Source organism: Bos taurus, chromosome 6 (genome assembly GCF_002263795.3).
Source record: "Bos taurus isolate L1 Dominette 01449 registration number 42190680 breed Hereford chromosome 6, ARS-UCD2.0, whole genome shotgun sequence".
In the NCBI taxonomy this organism is placed as follows: Eukaryota; Metazoa; Chordata; class Mammalia; order Artiodactyla; family Bovidae; genus Bos; species Bos taurus.
The window spans coordinates 60225623-60248712 of record NC_037333.1 but is presented as its reverse complement, the minus strand read 5'-3'; the positions used below and the strand labels follow the sequence as shown (position 1 = coordinate 60248712).

Genomic DNA, 23090 nt, shown 5'->3' with positions numbered 1-23090 from the left:
ATTTATTGCTCATGTACCTGGGGTCACCATCTAGGTAGTTCTGCAGATCTTGGATGGACACCCTCATAAGTCTAGGGCAGTGGTTCTCAATCAGGGGTAGTTTTCTCTCCTAGGGGGATACCTGGAACGTCTGGAGACATTTTTGCTTGTCACAACTGGAGGGAGGTGGGTGTTACCAGCATCTAGTGGGTAGAGGCCCAGCAAGATGTTAAACGTCCTAAAATGGACATGCCCCGACAACAAAAAATTAGCTCCAAATGCCAACAGTGCCACTGCTGAGGAACCCTGCTAGAGGTGCTGGCTGTTTGCTGACCGAGGATATAGCCACATCTGGGACAACTGGGGCAACTTGGCTGTGTCTGTGGTCATTCATCTTCTTGCAGGCTGCCTCAGGCATCTAGTCACAGCAATGGCAGAGGAGCAAGAGCAAGTTGAGTTCCTCAAGGCATTTTACAGCTAAGCTTGGAACTGATACATCACTTCTGCCACATTCTAGTCCCCAAAGCAAGTCAAAGGCCTTCCCCAATCCACAGGGTAGGGAAATAGACTCCACCTCTTTAGTAAGAAGAAGCGCACTCACTTGGCAAAGGGTGCATACTGGACAGGATGAAGGTGGGTGCAACCAACCATACTCGTTCTCTTTCCTCTATGAGGGAAATCGCAATGTGGAATTATAAAAGTGTTCCATTCTCTCTGCTCCCTCTTGTTTGCATTTGTCTTTGGGTATTTAAAGTATTACAGGCTTCCCTAATGGCCTGGATGGTAAAGAATCTACCTGTACTGCAGGAGACTGAGGTTTGTTCCCTGGGTCGGGAAGATCCCCTGGAGAAGGGAATGGCTACCCACTCTAGCATTCTTGCCTGGAGAATTCCATGGCCAGAGAAGCCTGGAGGGCTACAGTCCAGAGTCAGACATGATCAGGTGCCTTTCACTTTTATTTAAAATATTCTACTTTCTGTTACCTATATTCAGGGCAGCCAGGAGGCACTGAAGCAATGATCTGTGACCGGCATCACTGTAACTGGGCTGTACTGACTGGTTGGTGCTATGGTGTTTTAGAAACAGTTAACTTTTCTTACCTTTGTTTCCTCTTATTTGCAGACCTGCATATTTCCTACACTGAGAGGAAGAGTCACTCATTTGAAGTAAGAATCTATGTCTTATTCTTCCTTGGGCATTCAGTGCCTGGGAATACCTAGCACATTGTAGGTGCTCAAAATTTTTTATTAATGAATGTATTCACATAAAGAAGACTATAATATGAGCTTACACTCTCGGACATCTGTGCTTTGACGCAGAAAAAACAAAGATTCTCCTAAAAGAAACCGTTGTCAAATGTGCTCGGGTACCTGGAATTTCATACTCTTCTTTAGAGTCCATCATGAAATACTGATTATTTTATTCCATCACACGAACTAGGAATGATGTTGTTGGCAGAAACTATAACTATATTCCCCGGATGCACATCCCTTCACACACCCCCACAGAAATAATGATTAAAATATGCTTGAAATCTTACATCTGCCAATATTGCCCTGTGCAACCGACTCTTGCTTGTTTTGTCATCTGCTAGGTTCTCCACCCTGGCTGCACACTGGAGTTACTCGGGGGAAACTTTTATGAAATAACAGTGCCCAGGCCCTGATCCAGATTATTTTAAATCAAAAGCTCCCAAGTGATTCCAATGTGCAGCCAGAGCTGAGAACTGCTGAGTTCAAGCTCTCTGCTAACAGGGAGGCAGTAATTATTATTGCATGCTGATTTAAAAAAAAAACAGTTTGAGAAAACCAAAAATCTCTGGAAGATTTTGTTGGAACAAAAAGCTTCAAATCAAGCAAAATTTTGAGCAACATGGGTTTAGGTATAAATGGTCCATATCATGAGTAATCATCTGTAAAAGGTGAGAGTCTTGGCTCAGAGGCTCCTTTATCCCTGTATTGTTTATTGTTGCTATTGTTTACACTTTTATAGTTTAAAAGACTTGATCCATTTTGGAAAATATATCTAGAGAGACCATCTTATACTCACTGTCTATCCAAATAGATTGTATTAGGTTAAATGATTATATGTCAGAATACCTCCTACTGAATTCCTTATATATAAATCATGATACATGATCAATTACAGTTAGAAGTACATGTCGATTGTATACCAACTTACGGTGGTTAAAAATTCTTTGATGCTCCTCCCTTCAAAAAGTGAAGCCTAATTCCCCTCCATTTGAGTGTGGGTTACACTTACTGACTCACTCCTAAGGAATACAATTTGGCAGATATGGAAACCTGTGAAGTCTGTGGCCAGGTCACAATAGGATTATGGCATCATCCTGACTCTCTTAAATCGCTCACTCAGGGAGGATGTGAAGTGTCACAAGGACACTCAAGCGGCCCTACAGAGAGGCCTGCCTGGCAAGGAACTAAGACCTCCTGCCTACAGCCAGCAAAGACCTAAAGCTCCTGCTCACATAAATGGACTGTCTTAGAAGAGAATCTTTGGGGATCTCCTGGTGGTTAAGGTGGTTAATCCAGTGGTTAAGATTTCACTTTCCAATGCAGGGGGAGCAGGTTCAATCCCTGGTCAGGGAACTAAGGTCCCACATGCCCCAGGGTCAAAAAAACAAAACATAAAAAAAAAAAAACAGAAGCAATACTGTAGCAAACTCAATAAAGACCTAAAAAAAAGAAGAGGATCTTCTAGCCCCAGGCAAGCCTTCAGATGATTACACCCCAAGCCAACATCTGGTTTGTAACCTCAAAAGAGACTGTGAGACCACCCACCTGCTGCTGCTGCTAAGTCGCTTCAGTCGTGTCCAACTCTGTGCGACCCCAGAGACGGCAACCCACCAGGCTCCCCCGTCCCTGGGATTCTCCAGGCAAGTACACTGGAATGGGTTGCCATTTCCTTCTCCAATGAACCACCCACCTAACCTTCCTAAATTTCTGACTCACAGAAACTGGAGAAATGATAAATATTTGTTGACTTAAACTGTGAAGTTCAGAGTTAATTTGTTATGCAGCAATAAATAACTAATACATCATCACAAAACTTCGAACAGTTTTCTTGACAAGTATCTAGAAGTGACTTTATCCTACCTACATCTCATCTAAATTTCCTTCCTTCTCAGGAATCTTGTTTTCTCAGTCATTCCTTCTCACTGTGATATAATCAATATCTCCCCTCCACCTCTCTCAAAGTCATTTAATATGTTCAAGTCTCTCCCATCCTCACATACAGAACAAAACAAATCCTACTAGAATCTTGTATGCCTCTCCCCCTGCTGTTTACAGCTGTCTCCTTTCTTCACCATCAAGCACCACAAAATTACCATCTACGCTCCCTCTCCCAGCTTTTATACTTCTCACTAAGCCTTAGATCACTGCAGTCACTTAAAATAATTCACACTATCCTCTTACAGCCAAAGAACACTGTTCCTTAAACATTCTTGACTATCTTATAGGCTCCTCCAATAACACATTAAAGCTTGAGCTCATCCTTTCTCCTCACATCACTCTTCCTCCTGTGTTCCCTACCACACAGTTGATCAAGCCATAAATTTGGGAGTTGCTCTCAAGTTCTCCGTTTCTCTCATCTAATCTCATCCATGTTACATCCTTAATGTCTCTCATATTCACACCCACTTTGCTGCCATGACCACTTATCTGTATTCCTGCAACAACCCTCTGGATTCCCTGCTTCAGTACCAATCACCGTGATCATTCCCTTCCTTGCCACCAAACTTATCCTCCCACTCGCTCAGAACTATCTGACTCTTTTGCAACCCCATGAACTGTAGCCTGCCAGGCTCCTCTGTCCAGGAATTCTCCAGGAAAGAATACGAGAGTGGGTTGCCATTCCCTTTCCCACGTGATCTTTCCAACCCAGGGATCAAACCTGGGTCTCCTGCATTGCAGGCAGATTCTTTACCATCTGAGCCACCAGCTGTCTCTTCCTTACTTTTGGTTATTCCTCCTTGCTTACAGACAAAATCTAAACTCCACTTTAAAATACTAATAGCTGCCAACATCTATTAAGCACTCGATTAAATGCCAAGCACTTTTGCAGGTGCTTATGTGTTAACTTTTTAATCCTAACAGTTCATGAGGCAGGCACTAAAAACAGTCTTTACCATTTTACAGATGATGAACTAAGGCCCAGAGATGCTAAGTTCCCCACAGTCACAGAGCTAGCAAAATGGAATGGCCAAGTGTTGAACTCAGGTTGTGATTCCAGAGTCCAGCCCTTTTAATTCCAACACCAAACCCTTAGGCATGGCACACAGGTCTTCATGGGTAGGACCCAGTATTTTCTCCCAGAAGTCCTTTCCAAATGCTGTTCTCTGGGGCCCTGCTGCTTCCTGGACATACCCTGCTCCTGCAAACCTCCATGCCTCTGCTCAAGCTGTTCTCGTGATCTAAACGACCCTTCTGCAGCCCTTGCTCTCATCTCTCCTCACCCTCACCTTCCCCATCCAGTTGACAACACAGGCTCACTTATCAAGACTCAACCCTATGCTCATCTTCTCAAAGACACTGATCCTGATCCAGGGAGAAATGTTCTCTTCTTCTTTTGCAGCTACCAGGAACCACAAACACTTCATGACCAACTGGAGTATTGCTTGAAGAATACTCCCTTCCCTCCCCTCCCTTCCTCTCCCCTCCCCTTGTGAGAAGAATGCCTTGCCCTGTCCCACTGCCTTGGCCACATCACTTGCTTTGGCAGGGGAATGTGAGTAGATGTGATGCAAGTGGAGACTTTAAATCTGCTGCATGATTTGGCTGCACCCTGGTGCACCTGTCACTCACTTGCCATGGAGGCATCTCCCGGGTAGCCTCTGGGCCAAGGAGAACACACACACACGAAGCAGATCTGAACCCAATCCACAGGCTGGACTCACGTGCAGTCAACCCAGAGCCTCAAGCAGAACTAATCCAGTACACCCTTGGGTCCATAAGCTGGAAAAAACAAAAACTACTGCTCTCTGCCTCTGTGAGTTTTGGTGGGTGATTCATGTGTCACACTGCACTATTGTACCAAGAGTCAACTAATATATACCTGAATTTCATGTGTCTTTTTACATGTCTTGAGGACTGGGAACATTATGAGCTCTTAACAGATTTAATATAAAACTCTCTCTTTTAATGTATGTATAATGTATAATTCAGAATTTTTTAGTATTTTCACTAAGTATTATAAATAAATGGGCAACCATCACCACCATCTAATTCTAGAATATTTCTACCACTCCCAAAAGATACTCATAGGCATTATTAGTCTCTTAGATTTTAAAATAATTATTAACTTAATAAATGATATGTAAGAAAATTCTTAGAACTCTTATTCCAAACTAGCATCATGATATAAACATTGCCAAAATTTAAAAAAAAAATTTTTTTTTGGAAATATGTCTCTATTAGGGTATGAGATTATTTTTTATTTTTGAAATAGTTTATACTCACATTCTCCATATATTTTAAATATCAATATTTAATACTCATATATTGCATTACAAAGCAATGCTCATTGGGGGATTTAATTTTCAATCTGTAGATCACAAAGAGATGCTTACATAAAAAAACAAAGCATTCAGGAGAGAAAAAAAATATCACACAGTTCAAAGCTATCAGTAACTGATGAAAATGTGACATAGAAACTGCTTCCGCACTTTAAAAAATCATCTTGGTCAAATGCCAAAAATAAAAAACTCAAAATTTCCACTAATGAGGACCAGAGCTTCAAAAATTAGCAAATCCACACTTTAAAATAGAAATGTCAAAATCCAAAAAAATGACAGGATTGAAAAATTATTCTCACTGAATAATTGACACCATACATAAACACTTACTCTTCATAACAAAGAAAATCATGTGTAAAACAAAACCCTACATGACAAGCTCATTTCACTCAATTATCAAAGAGGGAAAGACAGAGGTCTTATTTCAGAGAGAAATTCCATAAAAGAGATGCCTTTGGAAATAAGGTTTATTAAAGACTTGAATGTGCTTAGTCACTCAATCATGCCCGACTCTTTGAGACCCCATGGACAATAGCCCGCCAGGCTCCTCTGTCCATGGAATTCTCCAGGCAAGAATACTGGAATGGGTTGCCATGCCCTCCTCCAGGGGATCTTCCTGACCCAGGAATCAAACCCATGTCTCCCACATCACGGGCAGATTCTTTACTGTCTGAGCCACCATGGAAGTGGAATAAATAAAAATCTCATGTTACAGGTAAGACATTCTAAACTCAAAAAATGTATTTTCTACATATAGAAAAAGCATCTTAGACTGTGTTTTGCTGTGCTATATGAAACTATTTTACTATTTAAGAAACCTAGAAAACCATCCCTGTGACCACTGCTATTCCTCAAAAAAAAAAGAAAAAGAAAATCTAACCAAGGTGGAGCAAAGTAACCAGTGAACTTCAAGCATCCTGACTCCACCTACACTGTCCAAGTGGTTTTTATTTTTACCCTCCTCTTTCCCGTACAGGCTCTGCCCAGGATCCAGTTGCGCTGTGCCAATCTGGGTCACTCAGCCAGAGGATCAGTGGGCGACAGCCGCCAGACCCGCTTTTAGAAGCCCACATGCCTGGGGAGTGCGTGCACAGGCACAGGCGAGCATTCTCCGGCAAGCAGCAACTGTGTGGTTTTGCTATTTCTAGGCTTCAGGCTCCACAGAATACAGCCTTACCTGAGGAATATGAAATTGAGATCAGCTTACGGTGTTGGATGATCTCATTTCTAAAATTTGTTAAAAGCGCCTCTTTTATATAATTCAGTAAAATAGTCAGTGTTTACTGAATGGAAAGGAGAACTGAAGGACCCAGGTTGGACCGTTTTATGTTATTTTTTTTCAGCTTTCTTAAGGCATAATTGACAAAATGACAAGATATTTTCAATGTCTGTCATGATGATCTCATACATATACATATTATAAGAGGATTCCATCTAGTTCGTTAACACATTCTGTCACCTCATATATTTATATATATATATATGTTTATGTATATTATATATATAGGATTTTTTTCTGGTGAGAACATTAAGTTCTCTCTTAGCAAATCTTAACAACACAGTGTTATCAACTACAGTCACTATGTCACACAGTAGACATTCATCTTACACCTGAAGGTTTGTGCCCTGTTACCAACCTCTCCATATTTCCCCCACCCTCAACCCCTGGCAACCACTTTTCTAGTCTCCATTGTTATCAGTTCAACTTTTTTTTAAGATGCCACATATAAGTTAGATCATACAAGATTTGTCTGTCTCTGACTTATTTCACTTGGCATAATACCTGCAAGTTTCCTTCATGGTTGTCACAAATGGAGAGATTTTCTTTTTTTATGGCTGATTAGAATTCGCTGTGTGTGTGTGTGTGTGCATGTGTCTGTGTGTGTGTGTACAGATCACATCTTTTTTATTCATTCATCTCTTGACAGACACTTATTAATAGGTTGTTTCCATATCTTAGCTACTGTAAATAATGCTGTAATGCACATACAGGTGTATATATCTTTTTGAATCAGAGTTCTTATTTTCTTTGGAAAAGTACCCAGAAGTGGAATTGCTAGATCATATGGTATCTCTATGTTTAATTTTTTGAGGAACCTCCATACTGTTTTCCATAGCTGCTACACCAATGTACGTGCCTGCCCACAGTGCGTAAGGGATCCCTTTTCCCTACGTCCTCACCAACACGTTCTTTACCATCTTTTTGAGGACAGCCATCTAACAAGCATGAGGTGGTGTCTCATGGTGGTTTTGACACATTTCCCTAACAGTGAGGGATGCTGAGCATCTTTGCATGTACTTGTTGGCCATCTCTATGTCCTCTTTAGAAAAATGGAAAAACGTCTATTCGGTTCCTCTGCCCATTTTTTAATCAGATTGTTTGTGGTTTTACTATTGAGTTGCATGAGTTACATTACTTTTTAATCAACACTTCAAAACCAGTGTTTCACTCAATCACATCTTTACACCTCATAGAACCAACTAGGTGCTGAGTTGGCCACCTGACAGTGATATCTCTAAAACTGACCCTAATCTAGTCTTCTAAACAATCTGTTAATGCCTTTTTTAAACCAATGTAGATTATAATCCCAAGCTCAGCTCCAAGAAGGAGCCACTGTTCTGAGTGTTTTTTAACTATTTCCTTGCTTTTCTCTAGTCTTGCTCCCATGAATGCACTCCTATATACTACTGAATTTTAATTAAAATGTTGGTAACATTTGTCAGTTACCAAAATGTTGGTAACATTTGTTGGCTTCCCTGTCCTTCACTATCTCCCAGAGCTTGCTCAAACTCACATCTACCTTCTTATCATCTACTTCCCCCAGATTTTCCTTTAGGGAATTCACCACTTCAATGCTGGGTAGCAGCCAGTGGTGGGGATGGACATACCATCCCTTAGTAGGGATGGGCCAAGGTGGACCCTGATTGGCTTAAGCTAATCAATTTATCTATTCCCCAGGTGATTATGAAAGAGGGACGTGTCTCCGCTCTCTGCCCAGAGGGTGTAAATAGAACAGGAGGACTGGAATTGCTCTTGCCCAGCCAAGCCCGCAAGGAGAAAAACCTGGACTTTTTGGGATGGAGGAGAGCAGGCATAGATACTTACACAAAGCCTGAGCATAAAGCCATGCAATGTACAGCACAGTTGAAAGCTGAGAGAATCCTTGTCCTTACTGATACCATAGAGCCACTGAATCAACCTCGTGTGAAGTAGGAATCTACCTCCAGGCTGTCAGTAGGTCAACAAACCATCTTTTTTTTCCCTAAAGCCACTTTAGGTTGAATTTCTGTTGGTTGCAACAGATAGTTAGTTTCATTTTACGAACTAAAACACACAAAAGAATGAATGAAAAAAATTACTAAACACACTCATAAAAAGAACACATGAATAAGAAAATTTTTTGACACATTATACAATTCACAACTCCTGGTGGAAGTTAAAAGTCAGTGGTTTATCAGGGTCCATCAGGCCACCTAGGAACCAAGACCACAAAAAAATGCATTAGAATGTAGGGTTGGGGAGATGCCTGAGGCCTCATCTGGATAAAATAACTCTCCCTTCCAGGTGGCAGCAACTATCAGGCAGTATATTAGATAAAGAGATTCACTTGGCAAGTTTCTTTAAAATTACTGAAAACATGTTCAAAGCCAACACAGGCCTCCAGCATTGAGTCATCATCCACACTCCCACTTGCCCCACCTCTTCACTACTGCCCCCAACCACCAGTATCCCTTAAGGTTGCCCTTGGTGAAGAGACTGGATCACAGCCCATTGCGTGGTGCTTACAAGCACAGATAAAGCAATCAGACTGCCTGGGTTTGAAGATCAGCCCCACCATCTAATGAGTGTGTGATCTTCAACAATTTACTTATTTCTCTATAAAGTAAGAGGAAAAAGAGTTTGCACCTAGCTTACGGGATGGTTGAGAAGCTAAATGCTCAGAATAGGGCCAGTCAGCAGTAAGTATAAATTACTGTCATGAACTATGATAATTTGAGGATGTTTACAGAAAATCTGATCCCTGGCCTCCAAGAGAGAGGCAGCAGCCCTGAGGAGCCCACATTCTGTGCCAGGTTGAGCGGCCCTACCCCCACGGCCTTCATCCTGCACCTCCTCAGCCCCGGCTCCCCATACTCCCGCCTCCCAGGGCTCTTTCTTTGGAGTCTTCTCCATCCCCCAGCCTCCACCTGGAACACAGTCTCCTGCACCTTGTTGTCTGGTCAGTCCCTACTCATCCTTTAGGTCTCAGCTTAGCAGCACTTCCTCACAGAAGCAGGCTGAGGTCCCATACACTGGAGGAGGCCCAGCCCTCTCTATGTCCACACGACCTCCTGTTCCTTTTCTGAACACACACACACACACACTCTCCAGGGGATCTTCTCGACTCAGGGATCGAACCCACATCTCCTGCATCTCCCACATTGGCAGGTGGATTCTTCACCAGTGAGCCACCTGGAAAGGCACCTGAAGTACTACGAACACACAAAATCTCAAAGAAAGAGCCTCAGGGGAAAAACTGCACTATTTCACCCCTTCTCCAAAAACAGGAGGAGCTTCTCTGGGGAATGTTGTCTAAGGTCGTCTGATGGTAGGTAGGAAATGTAAAACCCCTTTAAAAGTTTCCTTATGACCCAAGATTCTAAATTCCAGCATCAAGAATCGTCCAGCTGTTGTTTTACACATTTCTGTCTCTGATCTGAGCATGTGAGTAGAGAAAGTAAGACTGCACAAAACATTAAAATCCAAATATTTCCACTATAAAACAAAGTAATTCCTGAAAATGAATGAATAATGTCCCAAAGTAAGACAAACAACCAAAAACCTCATATATTGCAAAATCACACAGTAAAAAATAACAAGGCTGATGGAAAATTTAGAGTTGGGGCAGAAGGCTCAAGTCCCATTCAACTTTGTAACCAGACTAACAAAAACAATAAGAAGCTGAGAATTACTAGCACATATAAAAAGATGTTTTCTACTTCCTGTTATAGAATAAATGTGGGACTTGTACCAGAAAGGAGGATGGGGTCAAGAGGCAGGATGGAAAGGGTGTGAGCAAAGACTGAAGCTACTGCATTATGAAGATAAGATAAAACACAGAAAGGTCTGGGAAAATCAAACGTTTTAATAAACGCAAAGCCAAATGGAGCCCAGAGCGAGAACAAGGTACCATTGCCTCCCTGGTTCACTTAACACTAGTCTTCTTTGCTTTCAATTACTGCTAACGGGTAATGCCAAATACTAAGGTGCTAGGAAAATCTCACATGAACCGTTGCAACCTGTATCTTGTAAGCATCACTTCCTATTTCCCAACTGCATATGCAGTAATTCACACATATAAACTATAGCACAGCCAATTGTATTTGCTCAGAACACCAGGGCCCCATGCCGGGTAAGAGGGCTGAGAGTGGAGCTGCACCCAGGAAGTACCAAAAGGCTGAGCCAAGAGAAGTACCACTGCAACGGGCATTGTTTGAGGGCCCTGGAGCCACATCAGATCAGAGTCCTGACCCATTTGCCTGCCAGCCTTAACACTAATGAAACATACTGGAAGAGTCACAGCAGACACCCTTGAACTGAGTCGGCGGGCAATGGCTATCTGTGTTACCCAAGGACTAAATACAATGACAAATATAGAATACCCAGCACAATGCCTGGCAGAGATACATACTAACCACACATGCTTTTCTTCCTCCTGTTAATAATAATTTCTGATCTAGGACCACTAAATATAGACAGGGAGCCAGATCTCAACCAAGGGAAAAGAGACTGGTAAAGAGAAAGGAAGTAAAAATAGTTCCACCCATCGGACATGGTTTATTCTGCTCCTGTAATGGTTTTTCATCACAGTCCTAACCACTCTACTGCCAAAATTTATCTTTTTAAAAGCAATGAAAGGGCTCCAGTTTCACAGAATGCGCTTGGGAGTCACAGAGGTGGACCTGTTTCCTAGCAACCAACAGTATGATGCACACAGAAAATGCTCACTAAACAGCTGCTAAGGGAATGAGGAAGACAGGGGAGGGCAGGTCATCTGCTTGCTTAGATGGTTGGGATCTAAGCAAGCAGATGGTTGCTTTTACTTCTAAAGCACAGCAGTCACCAGCCCAAGCTCAAGCTCTGGAACAAAACTGCCTGGGCTCAAATCCCAGCTCTGCCACTTATTAACTATGTGACTTCAGGCAAGTCAGTAACATTCCTGTGTTCCAGTTTTCCTGTCATGTAAAATGGGCATAAAATGGTGCTTACCTGAGAAGCCCCTTATGTGCCAGGCACAGTGCTAGGTTATATGTTATATTATATTATGCTATATCATATTACATTATATATTATAACCCAAGCACCCAGACGAGCACTGCCCTATCATGTGCTGTACAAGTGTGTTATATTAACTATTATATTTATTTGGCACTGAACTATCTACTTTATCACTTTACATTATCATATTCCGTCAACTCTTGCAACATGATGAATCAGGCCTCTACTTGTCACCCACCCCTCCGATTTATGACATCTTGCAAGGTTCCTGAGGAAACAGGCGGCAACCACATCTGTTGGTTGATAACATTCAGCTCCACAAGCTCCTTTTTTCATTTTCTGTAGGAAAGGCAGAGAGGATGCCATTTCTCAGTGTTTCCATTGGGTCATGACAATGAATGCTCACAGTCATAGTCACTGATTAGTGTCAGCTGCTGGTCATTCGTTTCTGTGGGGGGCATGCTCCATTTAAAATATCTATCCAATAGGAACTTAACCAGATGACCACTATCATAAAATTCCTCCATGCTATTTCTTTACCTAGATCCCACAACAGGGGAAAGAGAGGAGGCTGCCTGACTGGTTGAGGTGGGGACACGAGGAGGAGGTGAGAGTCCTGGGACAGAATGCTGGGAAGCAAGCATGTTTATTTCAAGAAAGGAGACAGCCGTTTGCTCTCCAGCCCCGCCGACAGGAACGCCAAGTGCAATGAGCACAGCCCTGCCCTGGTCCAACCTGAGGGGAAGGGTGGCCTCCTAAATAATTCCTTCAACTGATATCACCTACCCAAGAGCCAAGAGTGGAATCACTTTTCCAAGTGTCCAATCACTGACTGTCTCCAGGCAACTATTGGGTAAACGGCTTTTTTTAATCAGTCTTTTTTAAAAAAAACAACACTTTGCTTCCCATCAGGGCAGCAACAGCGTCTATTTTCTCTGCCACAGCAGAGTCCAAGTGCCAATCAGGCAATCATAGCTGGGCACAGACTCACTGAGAAATCTCTCGGGCAGTGGCAAATGCGGCTCTGGGGCCCTATCAGGGAGCAGAGCGGATAAACCAAGGAGGAATGGAATGGTCACCAGGACCCACACCATGGCCACAGGAGCTCTGGGGTTTAGCAAAGTAGGCAGACCCCAAGCAACAAGATATTTGTTATAATGAAATATGACAACGTTTCTAACAGAGGTGAATTCTAAATGTCAGGTATGCACAGAGGATTAGTGGGCTTAGAAGAATCAGGGAGTCTGTCTCAGAAGCAGTCATAGTTAAGCCCTGTCTTAGAAGGATTTGTCCCTGGAGAAGTGGAGAAGGGGCATTCCAGGGTACCCCTACCTGAACCACCATTCTCCCCTTTCTCCTGAGGAACAGAACCCAGATTATTACCTGGGAATACCCACCTTCCCCAGCAATCAAGAGAGGACATATTACTGAAATCCCAGGCAATAGAATGGAAGTAGAAGTGTCGGAAAGAATTGTCGGAAAGGCACCTTATATGGGAAGGATGCGTCTTCATTCTCCCTTTCTCCACCCTGCTTCCTGGAAAGGTGATGTGATGGTGCATCTCCAGCAGCCAGGCTGGACCATATGGAAGGAGGAGGGGCAGGGTCTGGAGATGATGGGTTTGAGTGTTAAAAGAAATCTAAGTCACAGGGTTTACAACTACTGGGGCTCCCAGATGACATGCAACTTTATTAGTTTATAAAGCACCTTCTTTGAGAGGAATTTCGGGGACAAGTTCCCAAAACAGAGGACATCTGTGGGCCACCGCCCAAAGTCTCACGCAGAATTGCTCTGCTTACTCACTAAAAGTAGGCAGGTTTCCTCCAGTCCCTTCTCATCTCAGACCAGAGTGCAGGTTCTACAGACCCTATTCTGTGGAAGAATTTTAATCCCAGAGTCCACGTTCAAATGCAAATCCCAAAGTTCTCTCTGCCATTTCTTCTAGAAGAGGGTCTCCTGATTTACTGTGCCTTGATCCTAAGCGCTCCAGTCGACCATCATGCAAACCCTATTCTGAGTGGCCTGCAAGAATATTCAAGCACTTACGACTCAGCTCCCTTCTCCACCTGCTCTCCTGCACACAAGCCTTCAACACACTTGGAGAACTGTAAGAGCATAAAAGCATGTAAGCCCTTATCTCAATAAATTAGCATCAATCTAATTCCCCTCTAAGCATCCATCGATGGTCATAGCTTAAACATTACTTTCACTATGAGCCCTTGCCTGCTTAAAGTTATTTTCTCTTAAATCCCTCATTCTTTGCTGTCATAACAATTATCCCAATTTGTTGTTATGAATTTACTGTTAAGCTCAATGCCCACCACGTCTACTACAATGGGTATTTCCTGTGGACAGGAATCATGCTTACTTCGTCCACCATCTAACCTTGGTTCTCAGCATGACGCCTGGTGCATGGTTAAAGCTTAGCTAATACTTTTCAGGAAATGAATTTTAAAATCCGCTTAAAACACTTTCACACATTAATGCTTATCTTCACCATTAATGCTTATTTTCAGTATTCACACTGAAGCAAACTTACAAGTGAAGGGCTTCCCTGGTGACTCAGTGGTAAAGTATCCACCTGCCAATGCAGGGAACGGGGGTTGAATCCCTGGGTCGGGAGGATTCCCCTGGAGAAGGAAATGGCAACCCACTCCAGTATTCTTGCCTGGGAAATCCCATGGAGAGAGGAGCCTGGTGAGCTACAGTCCTTGAGGGGGGTCTCAAAAAGTTGGACACGACTGAGCTCACATGCACCAACTTATGAGTGACCACCATGTATCCCAAATAATTATGTTCATATTTTAAACCATCTGACTGAACCTATCCCAGCCTTCATTCAAGTTTCCTATTAGAATAAAATAATTCTTTGAATACTATTTTTAAAAATACTTCTTAGGAGAGGAAAAGAGAGCCATCTACTCCACAATAAATAAATTCAATTCCTCACTTAGTGTCCCACTAGGTAAAAAATAAGGCTGAGGACTTTTTTATAACAGTATTGGGATGTAAAAATAAAAAAGCCACAAGCCCGTCTGCCCTTGACCTTTATTAAAAAGAAAAACAAGTGCAGGTCTATTCTTGCATGGTCTCCTAATGGGCTATTTAGGGATAGATGGGTGGGGTACATCCCTAACTGCTAAGGTTGACCAGGAGACTGAGTTGCCTCCGACAATGGCTGTAAATGTCACAGTCAGAATGCAGAGCCATGGAAACACGGAGCTTTCTCAGTCTAACCAATATTTTATCCTTAAGGTCCCAGCATAGATAAAAGGATACAGTTTTGTTGATAGTATAAGTTTAGTGTGAAAAGGTATCAGCCAAGATATTCCTTAGGTGCATGTTGTATGACTACTTCCCCTTGGTTTTTCCCCTTATGCCAAACATAATTCTCCAAGGTTCTATGGCCACACCATCAGGGTTAGCTAGCTGCATGAGGACATCTCTCTGGGAGTGTTGTTTTCAACACTGCAAACATGGAATTTTACCACAGCAGAACTGAACTCCATGACATCATTCTGCCTTGCAGAGAGAGATATGACATCTCCCCGTGTCCAGGCAGAAGTCTTTCCAATGTTCCATTATTTTTTTTTTAAGGACTATTTTTTTTCCTGTATCATCTAGTAACCCTCTAATTGAGGCTATTTTTATATTTCTGAATTACTTAAAAACAAAGTTCTATTATCCCTTCCTCATTTGACTGCATTGAAGTCATCCTTTTTCCCTCTTATCCTCCCCCCACCAAAAGACCCTGATACCTTTCATTTGCTTCAAAAGTAAACACACACACACATCCTTAGGAACAGATGCGGGGAAAGTACTATAAATTGTATTGCATGGTTTTCTAAATCACAAAAGAGTGAACTGACCTTGAAAAAAAAAAAATCTAGGTCCAATGAGAGTAGTTTAGTCAAAAATCAACCACTGTTAAGTGATCCAGTCCTTAATCAGGAAAATAAAGGCCAAAATGACCTGGGTTAAAATGGAATGTAGGTGACAAGCCAAGACACCCAGAAGTCACAGAACTGCTTAGTCAGACCCTTCAGTTCTTGAGAATTGTCTGGGACAGCTGCAGGAGAGGTTGCCACACTCCTCTCTTGGAAGCTCCTGCCTCTTGGCTGAACTCAACAACAAAACTGCTCCCAGGTGAGCTCCTGTCCAGATGGAAGAACTCTCAGGTGAGAGTGAAGGAGCCTGGTAAAGCCTCAGACAGACACGCCAATGGTGCTTCAACACATCAGCACGGTGAAGAGAGAGCCCTTTGTGCCCGTATTTGGAGCACAGAACAGATCCCATGGGTATCAGGTCTTTACTCCAACTCTCTGGGGAAGGGAAAGTATGGAATAATGCACCTGCTCACCTGCTCCATTAGAATACGCTAAAGCACACATGGACTATGCATTCATCGCCAGATGGAACAGCCATTGGAGGTAAAAACCGTAACAAGACAGCCATGGTCCCTAACATCATGTTACTGTTCAGTCACTCAGTCGTGTCCGACTCTCTGCAACCCCAGGGACTGCAGCACACCAGGCTTCCCCGTCCTTCACCATCTCCCAGAGTTTGCTCAAACTCATTTCCATCGAGTCAGTGGTGCCATCCAACCATCTCATCCCCTGTTGCCCCCTTCTCTTCTTGCCTCAATCTTCCCCAGCATCAGGTCTTTTCCAATAAGTCTATTCTAGAATATCTATCCTCTTAAGAAATCACATGTTAATGAATCAGCAAGCTTTAAAAAAAGAATTTAAATACATCACTTACCTATTAGCCACTTGCCCTAATAAAAGTTCAATGGAGTGCCTGGAGGCTGTAACAACAGGAGACAGAAACCAGAGTCTAGCAACCGTGCACTGCAGACAATTCCAACGCCCCTTTCCACCTTAGCAAAGTGAGGTTGAAGGCAGCCAGCAAAGGCATGGAGCCTGATTCCTTTTGCCCGAGGGCTGTGGTAGCACCACCGACTTGGTTTCCCACCCCCTCCTTCACCCAACATAAGGTCCGAGCCAGCAAGGACAGCCCCTCAGTCCTGGTAGTGGAAAGGTGTGAACAATGAAGATAAGCAAACTAGGGAGCTGCAGTTTCTGAAATCCACATCATGACTCAAAAAAAATAAATAAATAAAATAACAGGGGTGGGAGGACCTCTGCACAGTCAGAGGAACAGGAAACTCAGTCCTTACAGGAATTTTCACACATGGTCCTAAACGTAGAAAGCAATATAAAGGATATGAGCCTACAATCCCACTCCTGGGCATCTAACTAGAGAAAAACATATTTGAAAAGATACGTGCATCCCCAGTGTTCACAGCAGTACTATTTATAACAGGCAAGACATGGAAACAGCCTAAGTGTCCATCGATAGAGAAGACAAATAATATGTGTGCATATGTATGTATATATGTATACACACACATACTTATATATACATACACATGGTGGACTATTAGTCAGTCATAAAAAGAATGAAATAATGCCACTTTTAGCAACATGGACGGACCTAGAAATTATCATACTAAGTGAAGTAAGCCAAATAAGACATATACCATATAACACTGATATGTAGAATCTAAGCTTTAGAACTATGGTGTTGGAGAAGATGCTTGAGAGTCCCTTGGACTGCAAGGAGATCCAACCAGTGCATCCTAAAGGAGACCAGTCCTGGGTGTTCATTGGAAGGACTGATGTTGAAACTCCAATACTTTGGCCACCTCATGTGAAGAGTTAACTCATTGAAAAAGACCCTGATGCTGGGAGGGATTAGGGGCAGGAGGAGAAGGGGATGACAGAGGATGAGATGCTTGGATGACATCACCGACTTGATGGACATGAGTTTAGGTAAACTCCAGGAGTTGGTGATGGACAGGGAGGCCTTGCATGCTGCGATTCATGGGGTCACAAAGAGTCGGACACGACTGAGCGACTGAACTGAACTGAACTGAAAGAAAGGATACAAATGAAATTATTTACTAAACAGAAATAGACTCACAGACACAGAAAACAAACTTACGGTTATCAAAGTGGGAGAGAAGGGTAAATTAGGAGTTTGGGATTAAAATATATACACTGCTATATATAAACTAGATAACCAACAAGGACCTGTACAGCACAGGCAACTATACTCAATATCTTGTAATAACCAATAATAGAAGAGAATGTAAAAAAAGAACATGCATATGTATAACTGAAACATGTTACTGTACAACTGAAACACAACATTGTAAATCAACCATATTTCAATTAAAAAATATTTTAGAAAGAGAATAAGGACTACAATGTCAGACAGCCTGAGTTTTGAATCCTAACTCTAGCCAGAACTTCCTGAAGAGGTGAACCTAGGCAAGACAAGGCAATTCCTGGAAGCCTCAATGTCTTCAACTGCAGATTTTGGGTATCTGGGTGCATATACTTGTAGATACTAAAAAAAGATGCTTCAATTAAAGTTCTAGTTTGCCACTTACTTGTTACTTTGGGCAAGATATTTTCTCACCTTTAAGTGGGGATAATAACAGTACTTACTTAGAAGAGACTAATGCCTACCTTGACTTTTTTACCCTGTCCCTGACATAGAGTAAGCACTCAAAAAATATCAACTTTTATCATCATGAGCATCGGTTTCACCACCATCATTATCATGTTAGCCCTAGCTATGACATTTTTAAGTTTCAGAATAGTCCAAAGCAAAAAGAGAAGCTGCCAGGCCAATTTCCAGGGGCTGCCTGGCCCCACCTGGCACTGACTGCCACAGAATCACTGGCCAGATGTCTGCATCATGGTTCCATTGTCATACATCAGTAGAGAGCTGCGGGCCCAGAGAACCAGTTCCTGGGGACACAGGCCCCATCCTACCCCTTCTTGGTGGCCAGAGCTCAGTCTGCTCATTCGGAGCTTGCCTGATACAAACTTGGTTTCCAGGGAAATGCTGGGGCCAGAAAAGCCAGCTCCGCCTCCCACTCCACTTCCCCTTTCCCCAAATCTGTGGGACCTCACTGTTCTCCTGCCATGTGACAGCACTGTGTCATAGCAGCCCTTGTATACAAACAGGCCAGACTATTTAAATGTCATTGTGACAATGATGCTGCCTGCTCTCATCTCCATATCTATTCCAACCACTACTCTTTTCCTGATCTAGCCAGAAAAGTTTTCCTTCCTCTTACCTAGCTCTCCGGGCCAAGTAGAGAACCATATGCCATGTTAAATCTTTGTTGTAGTAAAAGGATGTAAGAGTCATCAAGTCCCAACAGAGAAGGAGAATTAGAAGCACTGTATAACTTGTGACATATGTTCATTGGTCATCACATCCCAAATGTCATGTTGCTGCTGCTGCTAAGCTGCTAAGTCGCTTCAGTCGTGTCCGACTCTGTGCGACCCCATAGACGGCAGCCCACCAGGCTCCTCCGTCCCTGAGATTCTCCAGGCAAGAACACTGGAGTGGGTTGCCATTTCCTTTTCCAATGCATGAAAGTGAAAAGTGAAAGTGAAGTCGCTCAGTCGTGTCCGACTCTTAGCGACCCCAATGTCATGTTACTGGCTACCAAATGCTACATTCTCTCAAAGGCTACACATAAATTCTCCCACTGCCAAACAACACAACAGTTTTCAGTCTTGGAGAGCTAAGGTACCCTCAGTGCTTTTAATCTTCAAAATCAGGTCCCAGTTGAATCAGAAAACAATTCTGTATCAGCAGGGGGAAATGACCCAAAACGAAGAACTGATCCCTTTCAGCCCTAGTTCCTACTTACGTGAAATATGGATTAGGTCACAAATGAGATTATATTCAGCACCAAGCCCCACAGGCATGTCATGATTAAAGTTAAAGGAGTCCAGAAACATCTCAAGTTAAGAAGTAAGGCTGAGTTGGGTTGAAATTACCCCTCCTTAAAGGCCTGGCAACTTGCTCCAGATCACAACTGAAACCAAGTTGAAGCGACATCTGTTTCTCCAGTAAGTATCTGGCATTGCAGAGAATAACTACAGATTATAACAGATAAATATTGTTGTGGGCAGAGAGGCAAAGGTCAGGAGGGGAACTAAGAAAATTCAAATCATCTACCTGCTAACAAAGCCCTGTAACTTAACAAATACCATCATGGGCGTTGGGGGTGGGGGGCAGTGGGAGAAAGAGGAAAAAGAAGTGAGGAAGCAGGAAGGAAAATAAATGGGGGACTTATTCTTTTTCTAGAGGGCGCTGACACAACTTCAATGAACAAAACACTGCTATACTGGAGATGACTATTCAGACAACTGCCATTTGCATAACGATTTAACGTTGGATTGTCTTCAAGAGGAGGAAAACTGAGCATCCTGCTTGGAGTCTAATAACAAAGACTTTAAAGGCATTAAACTTAAATAGTCAACATAATACTGAGGAATAACTTTCTAAGCCTCATTGGACTATCAGGGTCATCTTATCAGTAGATGTTACTGGTTCTCCTCTGAAGCCTCAATCTCTCTTAGCACAAGTTAGAATAACACACAGCACCTACTTAACTTTGAGACCAGGTATCTGGCGTTCATAAGGTAAGACAATAGAATGAGATGGGTAGATAACTGAATTCTATTTTTTACACTAAAAACTCAGGGTTCTGAAGATTTTCTTTCAAACTCAATTGCAGTTGTTGTTAACAATAGGAACAACAGTAACAGCAATAACAGTAGCATTAATAAAGGTAGCAGTGGTGATGGTAGTAGTATTCTCATAGTAATGATAGTACTGATATTAATAGCAGTAGTAATATCATGGCAATAATAATAATAACTTTTACTTATGCTGCTACTGCTAAGTCGCTTCAGTCATGTCCGACTCTGTGCGACCCCATAGACGGAAGCCCACCAGGCTCCCCCGTCCCTGGGATTCTCCAGGCAAGAACACTGGAGTGGGTTGCCATTTCCTTCTCCAATGCATGAAAGTGAAAAGTGAAAGGGAAGTCGCTCAGTCGTGTCCAACTCTTAGTGACCCCATGGACTACAGCCTACCAGGCTCCTCCATCCGTGGGATTTTCCAGGCAAGAGTACTGGAGTGGGGTGCCATTTACTTATGCAGCACTTCCTGAAAGCCGGGTACTAGTCTAAGCATCTTAAATGTTATTAACTTACTTCATTCTCACAGCACTCCTTTCAGATAGGTAATCTATTATTAGTATCCCTGTTTTACAGCCGCTTTCAACAATATCTCTGTTATTTTTCTAGAGCTAGCTTTTAAGAAACGATTTAGAACCAAAAGGAGAGGAAACACAGCCTTGTCCAATGTCACACAGCTGGAAGGCAGTACACCCAGGATGCTAACCTAGGCTGCCCAGCCCCAGAGCCTGACCTCTGACCACTGTGCTGCATTTGCTGCCGCTTTGCTTAGGACGCTCTGCTAGAAAAGGAATGTGCAAGGAATTTAGACCCCTGCCTGCTGGTAGCCAGAGTTAATGCTTGAAGTTTGCTGTTTCCTTCAGGAGTCTCCCCATTGCCACATTAAGACACGTAGCCTGCTCCGACAGCTATAAAAAGTCACTGGAAGTGTTAGGGAACTATTCCCACTTCCCACCACCCCACCCCCACCCCACCCCACCCCACCCCACCCCTCCCCCGGGCCTATGACCTCCATCGAGGCCTTCACCTTTGCCAGCCAAGGCAGAGGCTAGGGGTGGGGTGAGGTTGGGGCATGGTTCCCAGGCCACCGTTTCCTGCCCAGTAACACAGCCCTCAAATAGCCAAGGCTGCAGGCCGAGAAATTCCTCACTAACAAGTTATCTCCTGGAGCTTGTTCCCTGAGCCTTTATTAAGAATGAACAGTTTTCAAGCCAATCCTTGACTTAAGGAAGACCAGGGACTGAAGAGAAGAGACAAGCTGCAAAGTTTGTTTATTAACCTGCTACACCCAAGGGAACATTTTTTTGAAAAGGTGAAATTCCTGACTACTCAAAAGAAAAAAAAAAAAGCCTGTGGGAAATTTAATCACCAGCTGAACAAAAGTGAAAAACAAAGCCCTACCAATGAGGGTGTTGCCAAAGACAATGGGGCCCCTAAAGGAGATGCAATTGTCTCGAGATAACAGTCCCCCTGGGAATTCAGCTCACACTAAGTACTACATTATTGCTATATTAGCTGAGGAATCTTTGTTCACTGGGCAACTGGGCGCAGAACCATCTGTTACTGCCGCTGGGTTCCCCCAGCTTTGCAGACAGGGCATTTACATTTAAAGAGGAACCTCCGGGAAGGAAGAAGGGCGGTCTCTACCTCTCTGGAGCAAACACCTTTTTATACAGCCTGGGAGGGGAAGCTCTCCTTTCCTTGAAACCCAACTCCGCGATTGAAAGGAGATAGGCCACTTCAATAATGCACATGCACAGAGCCACGGCTGCTTCATCCTAAAGCCACGCACTGCCTGCTGTGGCTTTCACATTCTTGAGTTGGTAGATCTCGTAAAGCATCAAGAACAATGCCCAACTGTCTATAGGGCCCAATGGGGCTCAGCTTTCTTAAGGAAGCCCTTCTTTTTAAAAAATCTATGGAACCAGGACAAAAGCAGATATTCTGCACTGCATAATATTTAGCTTGAAATATACCACCACTTAAAAACAGACTGTGACCTGGACGGAAAATGTTTTAGATCATGACCTAGGTGAGGGGCTATAGTACTATATGGGCTTCCCTGGTGGCTCGGTGGTAAAGAATATTTGGCAAAACTAATACAATATTGTAAAGTTTAAAAATAAAATAAAATTTAAAAAAATAATAAATAGTACTCTTTAAAAAAAAAAAAAAAAGAATCCACCTGCCGATGCAGCGCAGGTTCGATCCCTGGGTCAGGAAGATTTCCTGGAGAAGGAAATGACAACCCACTCCAGTATTCCTGCCTGGGAAATCCCATGGACAGAGGAGCCTGGTGGGCTAGAGTCCATGGGGTTGCAAAGAGATGGACATGACTGAGCAACTAAACAACAGCATAGTACTACTATATACCTAGGTCAAAATTCACGGATGTGTGCACTTAAGAAGTATACACTCTCCTGTGTGTAACTATACCAAAATACATTTTTTTTTCAAGTACAGTACGTCCGTGTTACAATTAAGGAAATTGGGCATAAACCACTTGCCTTCAAGAACTGTAAAGTGTTCTGCTCTTATCCTTCCCTTCATCACCATCCACATCAAAAATCTCTCCTGAGAATTTTAAAGTTCAAGAACAAGAAAAACACAATTCTCCAACTCTCAACCAAGCCCGTGACTACAAATGCTTCCTGGATGTCCTATGAATCCAAGTATGAAGCACAGAGAAAGCACCTGTCACAGGCCAAGCCGTGCCAGCCACATATCACAGACAAAAGTCACA

General features: G+C 42.9%; 1 protein-coding gene and 1 long non-coding RNA gene across 22 annotated transcripts in view; one reads left to right on the top strand and one right to left on the bottom strand.

Moving 5' to 3' along the window:
- Positions 1-23090, bottom strand: part of LIMCH1 (LIM and calponin homology domains 1) — a 351668-nt gene that overhangs the window by 327054 nt on the left and 1524 nt on the right. The gene's annotated exons all lie outside the window — the stretch shown is intronic.
- LOC132345504 (uncharacterized) lies at positions 12162-13932 on the top strand. Its single transcript, XR_009494878.1, has 2 exons — positions 12162-12624; positions 13717-13932. It is a non-coding gene; the product is annotated as an uncharacterized lncRNA (long non-coding RNA).